Source organism: Nothobranchius furzeri, chromosome 11, assembly GCF_043380555.1.
Source record: "Nothobranchius furzeri strain GRZ-AD chromosome 11, NfurGRZ-RIMD1, whole genome shotgun sequence".
Taxonomy (NCBI): domain Eukaryota; kingdom Metazoa; phylum Chordata; class Actinopteri; order Cyprinodontiformes; family Nothobranchiidae; genus Nothobranchius; species Nothobranchius furzeri.
This window is the reverse complement of record NC_091751.1, coordinates 14,221,888-14,231,402: the sequence shown is the minus strand read 5'-3', so window position 1 is coordinate 14,231,402 and position 9,515 is coordinate 14,221,888. Positions and strand designations below refer to the sequence as shown.

Genomic DNA, 9,515 nt, shown 5'->3' with positions numbered 1-9,515 from the left:
TAGGAATGTGCGATCATCATGAAACGTTCAGATCACTTACAACTCAATAGATTCTACCTTCTTGTAACGTTTTAGCCTGATTGGACCTTGTTTTCTCACAAATGGACCCAGAATGATGTGAAATTGTGCTTCGTGCAACATAATTCTGGGTGCCATTTAAAAACCATAAGTGCTAATGACTCCATTCCTTTTTTGGGGTAATGGGGGCTGTTAACTGGAGTACTCTAAAACAAACCTGACCTCTCTAGGATATTCAGAAGCCAAGTTATATGCCCACAAATGTGTACCTGGACTACTTCTTTGAAGTGACACCAGGCCCGGTGACCTTAGGGACATGGTTTGACCCCCTATAGGAATGTGCGATAATCATGAAACGTTCAGATAACTTACAACTCAATAGATTCTACCTTCTTGTAACGTTTCAGCCTGATTGGACCTTGTTTTCACACAAATGGACCCAGAATGATGTGAAATTGTGCTTCGTGCAACATAATTCTGGGTGCCATTTACAAACCATAAGTGCTAATGACTCCATTCCTTTTTGTGGTTGTAGGGGCTGTTGATTGGAGTACATTAAAACAAACCTGATCACTCTAGGACATTCAGAAGCCAAGTTATAAGCCCACAAAGGTGTAACTGGACTACTTCTTTAAAGTGACACCAGGCCCGGTGACCTTTGGGACATGGTTTGACCCCTTACAGGAATGTGCGATCATCATGAAACATTCAGATCACTTACAACTCAATAGATTCTACCTTCCTGTAACGTTTCTGCCTGATTGGACCTTGTTTTCACACAAATGAACCCAGAATGATGTGAAATTGTGCTTCGTGCAATATAATTCTGGGTGCCATTTACAAACCATAAGTGCTAATGACTCCATTCCTTTTTGTGGTTGTAGGGGCTGTTGATTGGAGTACATTAAAACAAACCTGATCACTCTAGGACATTCAGAAGCCAAGTTATAAGCCCACAAAGGTGTAACTGGACTACTTCTTTAAAGTGACACCAGGCCCGGTGACCTTTGGGACATGGTTTGACCCCCTATAGGAATGTGCGATCATCATGAAACGTTCAGATCACTGACAACTCAATAGATTCTACCTTCTTGTAACGTTTCAGCCTGATTGGACCTTGTTTTCACACAAATGCACCCAGAATGATGTGAAATTGTGCTTTGTGCAACATAATTCTGGGTGCCATTTAAAAACCATAAGTGCTAATTACTCCATTCCTTTTTAGGGTAATGGGGGCTGTTAACTGGAGTACTCTAAAACAAACCTGACCTCTCTAGGATATTCAGAAGCCAAGTTATATGCCCACAAATGTGTACCTGGACTACTTCTTTGAAGTGACACCAGGCCCGGTGACCTTAGGGACATGGTTTGACCCCCTATAGGAATGTGCGATAATCATGAAACGTTCAGATAACTTACAACTCAATAGATTCTACCTTCTTGTAACGTTTCAGCCTGATTGGACCTTGTTTTCACACAAATGGACCCAGAATGATGTGAAATTGTGCTTCGTGCAACATAATTCTGGGTGCCATTTACAAACCATAAGTGCTAATGACTCCATTCCTTTTTGTGGGTGTAGGGGCTGTTGATTGGAGTACACTAAAACAAACCTGATCTCTCTAGGACATTCAGAAGCCAAGTTATAAGCCCACAAATGTGTAACTGGACTACTTCTTTAAAGTGACACCAGGCCTGGTGACCTTTGGGACATGGTTTTACCCCCTATAGGAATGTGCGATCATCATGAAACGTTCGGATCACTTACAACTCAATAGATTCTACCTTCTTGTAACGTTTCAGCCTGATTGGACCTTGTTTTCACACAAATGGACCCAGAATGATGTGAAATTGTGCTTCGTGCAACATAATTCTGGGTGCCATTTACAAACCATAAGTGCTAATGACTCCATTCCTTTTTGTGGGTGTAGGGGCTCTTGATTGGAGTACACTAAAACAAACCTTATCTCTCTAGGACATTCAGAAGCCAAGTTATAAGCCCACAAATGTGTAACTGGACTACTTCTTTAAAGTGACACCAGGCCCGGTGACCTTTGGGACATGGTTTGACCCCCTATAGGAAAGTGCGATCATCATGAAATGTTCAGATCACTTACAACTCAATAGATTCTACCTTCCTGTAACGTTTCATTCTGATTGGACCTTGTTTTCACACAAATGGACCCACAATTATGTGAAATTGTGCTTCGTACAACATAATTCTGGGTGCCATTTACAAACCGTAAGTGCTAATGACTCCATTCCTTTTTGTGGTTGTAGGGGCTGTTGATTGGAGTACACTAAAACAAACCTGATCTCTCTAGGACATTCAGAAGCCAAGTTATAAGCCCACAAATATGTAACTGGACTACTTCTTTAAAGTGACACCAGGCCCGGTGACCTTTGGGACATGGTTTTACCCCCTATAGGAATGTGCGATCATCATGAAACGTTCAGATCACTTACAACTCAATAGATTCTACCTTCTTGTAACGTTTTAGCCTGATTGGACCTTGTTTTCTCACAAATGGACCCAGAATGATGTGAAATTGTGCTTCGTGCAACATAATTCTGGGTGCCATTTAAAAACCATAAGTGCTAATGACTCCATTCCTTTTTTGGGGTAATGGGGGCTGTTAACTGGAGTACTCTAAAACAAACCTGACCTCTCTAGGATATTCAGAAGCCAAGTTATATGCCCACAAATGTGTACCTGGACTACTTCTTTGAAGTGACACCAGGCCCGGTGACCTTAGGGACATGGTTTGACCCCCTATAGGAATGTGCGATAATCATGAAACGTTCAGATAACTTACAACTCAATAGATTCTACCTTCTTGTAACGTTTCAGCCTGATTGGACCTTGTTTTCACACAAATGGACCCAGAATGATGTGAAATTGTGCTTCGTGCAACATAATTCTGGGTGCCATTTACAAACCATAAGTGCTAATGACTCCATTCCTTTTTGTGGGTGTAGGGGCTGTTGATTGGAGTACACTAAAACAAACCTGATCTCTCTAGGACATTCAGAAGCCAAGTTATAAGCCCACAAATGTGTAACTGGACTACTTCTTTAAAGTGACACCAGGCCTGGTGACCTTTGGGACATGGTTTTACCCCCTATAGGAATGTGCGATCATCATGAAACGTTCGGATCACTTACAACTCAATAGATTCTACCTTCTTGTAACGTTTCAGCCTGATTGGACCTTGTTTTCACACAAATGGACCCAGAATGATGTGAAATTGTGCTTCGTGCAACATAATTCTGGGTGCCATTTACAAACCATAAGTGCTAATGACTCCATTCCTTTTTGTGGGTGTAGGGGCTCTTGATTGGAGTACACTAAAACAAACCTTATCTCTCTAGGACATTCAGAAGCCAAGTTATAAGCCCACAAATGTGTAACTGGACTACTTCTTTAAAGTGACACCAGGCCCGGTGACCTTTGGGACATGGTTTGACCCCCTATAGGAAAGTGCGATCATCATGAAACATTCAGATCACTTACAACTCAATAGATTCTACCTTCCTGTAACGTTTCTGCCTGATTGGACCTTGTTTTCACACAAATGAACCCAGAATGATGTGAAATTGTGCTTCGTGCAATATAATTCTGGGTGCCATTTACAAACCATAAGTGCTAATGACTCCATTCCTTTTTGTGGTTGTAGGGGCTGTTGATTGGAGTACATTAAAACAAACCTGATCACTCTAGGACATTCAGAAGCCAAGTTATAAGCCCACAAAGGTGTAGCTGGACTACTTCTTTAAAGTGACTATGGTGTCAGGTTTCCGCCAAAACCCGTGCAAGCGTAGCCAAAACCCGTGCACGCGTATTGTGCACATCGCGCGTGCGAACGGGACTCGCGCGTGGAGGTTAGAACCTCATGAGTGAAAATATACATGGCGAGGAGGTCATTTGTACACTGAGAGGGAGCAAACTGTGTCTGTGAGCGCACAAGGATGCGCACAAGTGACAAACCTGCGTGCGCTCGTTGGCCAACGAGCACACGGCAGAGGAAAACATGCGCGCGGCAGCCTCACTGCGCGCTCGGTGCGGCAGCCTCACTGCACGTGTGGCAGCCTTTCTGCGCGCTCGGTTTCCGATTCTGCTCGCTCGGCTGTTGGGAGTTTTGGCACTCTGGAGGCGTGGAAGAATTAAAGTGCCAGAAACTGAGCAGTTGAACTTTCAATTTGAGAGCAGAATTTCATATCAAGAGACCATCTTTTTAATTTCAGAATACTATTTTATATTATTGCTCTCAAAACTTGTAATGCTTGCGCTCAAAATGTCTGCTCTCTTTCAAATTCACTCTGTTCTCCTTCAAATCTTTGTTTTTGCGCTCAGATTTAACCTTCTTACACTGGTATTGTCTTCTCATGTGACAACTTTTTCTCTACACGGATCAAAACTCCTCCCACAAGTCTGTCCCCTGCTCTCACGGATCTTGTCTGCTCTCGCTCAAAACTTAGAAGTACAATCTCCTAGCAACCGCTCAGCCAATAGAAAGACTTGTGGGACTGGGCGGGAACAAACCTCTTTGGGGTGCGCTCGTTTTGCGCTCTGTGGATTTTCCTGTGTGGCTGCCGCATCTGCGCACTAACAGCCTGGCTAATACCCGCTCTGATCTGGAGCGAGAGTTTCACCTGCACCAGCAAAATGGACCAGAACCAACAAGACGCTCAAGTAAGTTATTTTTCAAGGCTACTAGCTGCAGTTTATTCCATAAAATTGTTTTGTTATGCTACTTTTTACGACTCCTCACATTTAATATTGCAACAGGGGCACATAGCTAGGTGGATTAGGGTCCTACATGGAATAAAATGTCCGGTGTTTTATCCAGGAACTGGGGATCGAGTTATGAGGGGCTAGATATGTGTCAGGGAAAGATCCAAAAATGTTTTCTAGTGCCGTATTCCCCAGAGTTGGATAAGTGAATGAAAAAGGATTGTTTTAACCAGCGCAGTAATTCTTATCTGCCAGCAGTCTGTCTGCTTTAGATGAGAATAAACCATGTAACTTAATGGGAGGTAGTAGCATTTTGTGTGCAAAACTGTAAAATTACTAAATTATGATACCAGTTATTCCTGTTGAGCTCAATAATCATGTTGACTGCAAATGAAAAGTAAGAAGTAACACATTTGCAGGAGCCAATTTAGACAGTAGACAAATTTTCACTTAGGGTGGAATATCCCTTTAAATCAAACTTCAAACATGCACGTTAGCAATATACAGAATATTTTAATTACATTTCATGTTAATCATTATTGTTTACTTAACAATGATTGTTGGTCACTGATTTAAAAAAATGTCTTTAATAGGTTTCCTGTCCATTGTGTGATAAGAATTTACTCAGGAGTCTATACAACTGCATGCCAGCTTTTGTGGTGAAGGAGAAAGAGGACAGGTGCATGTTTTTACCCATGCACGTTGTACACAATATGTTATGAGAGTTTAATCTTTTTTTTTTGTTTGTTTCCACATCTGAACAGCATCATACTGGATGTGGATGACTCTTCCAAGCACTTAATCTGGTTAGAATTTTTACAAACATTTGTGTTAATGTGTAGGTTTTAAAATAAATAATAATAAACACAATGTTGTTGTCAATAGCTTATCAGACATCCTGAAGTTCCTACAAGAAAGAGTTGACAACACTAAAACCTTTAACATAATGTGACAAGGGACGACCTTTACCAGAGAGGTCTGAAACAGCGGGCCAGACAGAAGCAGGCTTCCCCCAAAAACCAGCTAATTGTTTCCTTTATTGGAGAACACGACATTGATGAAGGAGCACTACGCCGAGAGTTCCTAACTGGTATGTATTCCTTGCTAATGTCAACATACCAACTTTGAATATAGTTGAAAATGGCAAACTATCATTTCTTTTTTCCCAATAGAAATGATGCGAGGCCTTGAGTTGAACTTATTTGAAGGCGTTTCATGCAAAGGCAAAACCCCAAATATAGTATCTCTTACTACCAGGAAAACAGATACAGGTATGTACAGTATGATGCTGCTCTGCAGTGTAACTTGGCTTGTTTTGTGTTCAGGATCTGTGGGGAGATCATTGCCACCAGCTTGGTTCAAGCAGGACCAGCACCGAATTTCTTTTCTACTTGGTCTTACCATTTCTTGCGTCATGGACAAATAACAAATGAAGATGTGCCAGAGGTGACTGATAAGGAAATCCAGAACCTGATTCAGGAGGTAAATTAAACAGAATAATTTATTTTCTGTAAATTGTACTAACAAGTGTTTCTGATTGAAGGTCGAACGTGCCGAAGAAGACGCACTGACAGACCTTTCTGATGCCATTGTAGCATGTGGCTACACTGGTCAATTCACAGCAATTGCAAAAGGGCCATCATTGAGTAGGCTATGTTAATGTAGCATTAAACAAGTCATGCAATTTTTGAAAATTGAGTTATTACAAGTTCATTATTCTTTTTACTAGGGCCATCAGTTTGCATTCGGTGATGAGACTCATACCGATGCTAAGTCAGCTTAGAGAAGGACTGGCCATCTAGGGTTTGGATGAGCTGTTGCCACAACACCACCAGGCACTTCAGCCCCTCTTTCTTCCTGGGAACCTTAAACAGGTAAGTACAAATTCTTTAGGCCTCTGCAAAAAAACTATGTCCATTACAAAAACATATAGGAAATGCAGAGAAGCTGAAGCTGTTTTTGTTCCATCAACAGTTCTAATCGATTCTTATAAAAATACTAAGAATCAAATCGATTCACAAGTACAATAATCTGTTTGTTTAACAATGTTTGCCCCAATTTATTTTTTACAGCTATCATTTTTTTACAGACAGCAATTTTAAGTTTTCTTTAAGGAAGCTATCAGATGTATTTTTTATTCTAATATCATGGCAATGAAGTTTTACATATTTTTTAGTGGTATACATCTTCATTTTCTTATATTAATTTAGCTCTGCAGGATAAGCAGAAGCAGCCCTAACAGTTTTATCTTTTTAATTCACAGTATTTTTAAAAACGTCTTTTGTAGGTGGATGCAGACTTCGTTGTGGAGGCACTGGCTCCTCAGTACAGTGACAATGGATCAGTAAGACACAAAGGAAGTGGACATGATCAACTTTTTGCAGGACCTCTTGCAAAACCTGGAAGAAGGAGGTAGCCACAGAACCATGCAGGATTATTCCACTTTTACTGCTCATAATGCTTAGCTCTTTTTAAAATTGTTATGTTCAGTGCCTTGGGCTCCTGCAAAGGCAGTGGAAGGTGTTACATAAATAAAAATTGATTGATTGAGAAAATTTTGAAGTGTCAGAGAGACCATTGTGTTTCACTCAATCCCCCATCAAATAAAAAAAATTTAAAAATAAATTATATTTGTTTTGAAACTGATTTAGCCATTACACCTTAATTACAGAGAGGTAATCAGTACCTCAATCATGTTAGTGACACACTGATTTTTTTACACCCTTCAGGAACAGATGACCAAGATGGGAGCCCATCAGATGGCTGTGGAGCAAAGCAGTTGTCAGTGCAAGGATTTTTTTCAGTGGGTTTCAGGCCAGGCACATGTGCCACTAACAGACACAGAAAGAGAATTTTACAAGATAACTAAATGTTGATCACGACAGTACCACCCGGTATGGACCACACTTAATCACCTTACCTACATGGCACGTTACTACATACACTGACTTTGAAAGTCAGCTTACTCAGGCAGTCTGTGATAGATTTGATTTTAGCAGACATTAAGTGAAAACAAGATGGCCACTGTTCTGGGTTCAGGTTACTGTATAATGGTTCAAATTTAACTTTGAATCCAAAAAGACAAATGGTTTTGTTAAATAATGTAATGTTTTGGAGCTAGAAAGCGACATTGTTACATGAATCCATAAAGTTAGGCTTATTGCCATTTCAAATACATGTTATGTATTTCTTTTGTAACATTAATAAAAGCACTGGAACTGATCTCTTGATTTTTTATTTCAAGTACACATTAATCTGACAAAGCAGCATTAACATATTCTCTGCACAATAGATAAAAGTTCCTTAGTGTTTGAACGCTCCCAATTTTGTGCCAGTAGCAACTGCAGTTCAGCATCTTAGGTGTGTTCTTGCTGTGTCTTTCTAAATCCATGCTTTCGTTCTTTTTTAAACACAGAAACAGTTTTGTTTACCTGTTAGTAGCTACAGTTTCGCCGACGGCTGCCGGCTTCTTCAGGCTGACGCTGTTGGTGGCGCGTCACTTCCTTCTCCGTTTATCTGCGGGCAGCAGAGACAACTGCCCGCAGATAAACGGAGAAGGAAGTGACGCGCCACCAACAGCGTCAGCCTGAAGAAGCCGGCAGCCGTCGGCGAAACTGTAGCTACTAACAGGTAAACAAAACTGTTTCTGTGTTTAAAAAAGAACGAAAGCATGGATGCAGTTCAGCATGCTGCTCTTCAGTGAGGGGACTGTCGAACTCCGGGACCACAGCAGCACCGTCCACATCTGGGCTGTACTCTGCAGCAACATCCCAGTCGATGTCTGGCTCTTGGAAATCCTGACATTACAACAAGAGAACAATGATGATGTTTCTATATTGAGCTGCAATTTGTCAACAAATAAGCAAAATTTCCTAAATTTTAATAGAAACCAAATTATCACATTGTTGTGCAGGATTACTATATGTCAAAATTAGATTTAAAAAAAATTACAAATAGCAGGGACAAGAATAACAAAAATTCAAAATGGTTTTGATTTAGAACTTTTACTATTTTGCAGGGGTGTAATTGTCATTTACTTGCATCACCGTAATTAAGTACAGTTTGCAATTTAAAATGTTTAACCTTTAGTAGGTTTTAGGGCTGGTTGATGAATAAAAGCATATTAATTTAAAAAAATCTAATCGATCGATAAATAATTATTTCAAAATTTTAAAACCGTAGAAGAGAATATATATTGAATTGCATCCCTGGCCATTTTATGCTATTTCTTTAAGCGACAGTCTGTAGTTTTCTGCCACTAGGGGGCAGTACGTACCTAAATCATAACAAACAAGCTACATTTTTGTGTTCCGTGATGAGCCTACCAATGAATAGCCGTAAAGGCCACCAAAAAAAGCACTGGGAGTGTTGCAGCACAATTTTTTTACGGGCTAACTACCTTGTCAGATCGTTCAACCTCCTGCAAAATGACAACAGGCACATCGGACTCCCTTTCATCAGTCAGCAGTAGAGAAATGCCATATTTCACATTCAGTATCTTTTAAAGCGGCGTTCAGTATGTTCATAGAGCTCCTCATTTAGCTTCATGTTTGTGTTTCAATCTTTATTGAAATAATTTTTTAAACTTCCTGTAGAAAGCAAGGAGATCGTGACGTAACAGTTTTTTTTATTTTTATATAACTTTATTAACAAACAAAGCTTACAGGCAGATGTAACTGCTGGTTGTTGGAACTGTGAGCTGCACAAAAACAGGCATAGTTGCTCCAATGACTGGATTCAAATTGGGTTTTGGAGTTAGAAA

At 40.3% G+C, this 9,515-nt stretch overlaps 1 long non-coding RNA gene across 4 annotated transcripts; it reads left to right on the top strand.

Annotated features, from left to right (window-relative positions):
- Window positions 1-3,805: 3,805 nt before the first annotated feature.
- On the top strand, window positions 3,806-8,216 carry LOC129166558 (uncharacterized). Of its 4 annotated transcripts, XR_011521873.1 has the most exons (7): window positions 3,806-5,559; window positions 5,639-5,843; window positions 5,926-6,199; window positions 6,297-6,399; window positions 6,483-6,627; window positions 7,041-7,165; window positions 7,483-8,215. It is a non-coding gene; the product is annotated as an uncharacterized lncRNA (long non-coding RNA). The 4 variants fall into 4 exon arrangements; XR_011521871.1 differs by having other exon boundaries at window positions 5,926-6,399; window positions 7,483-8,216; XR_011521872.1 differs by having other exon boundaries at window positions 6,079-6,399; window positions 7,483-8,214.
- Window positions 8,217-9,515: the final 1,299 nt, after the last annotated feature.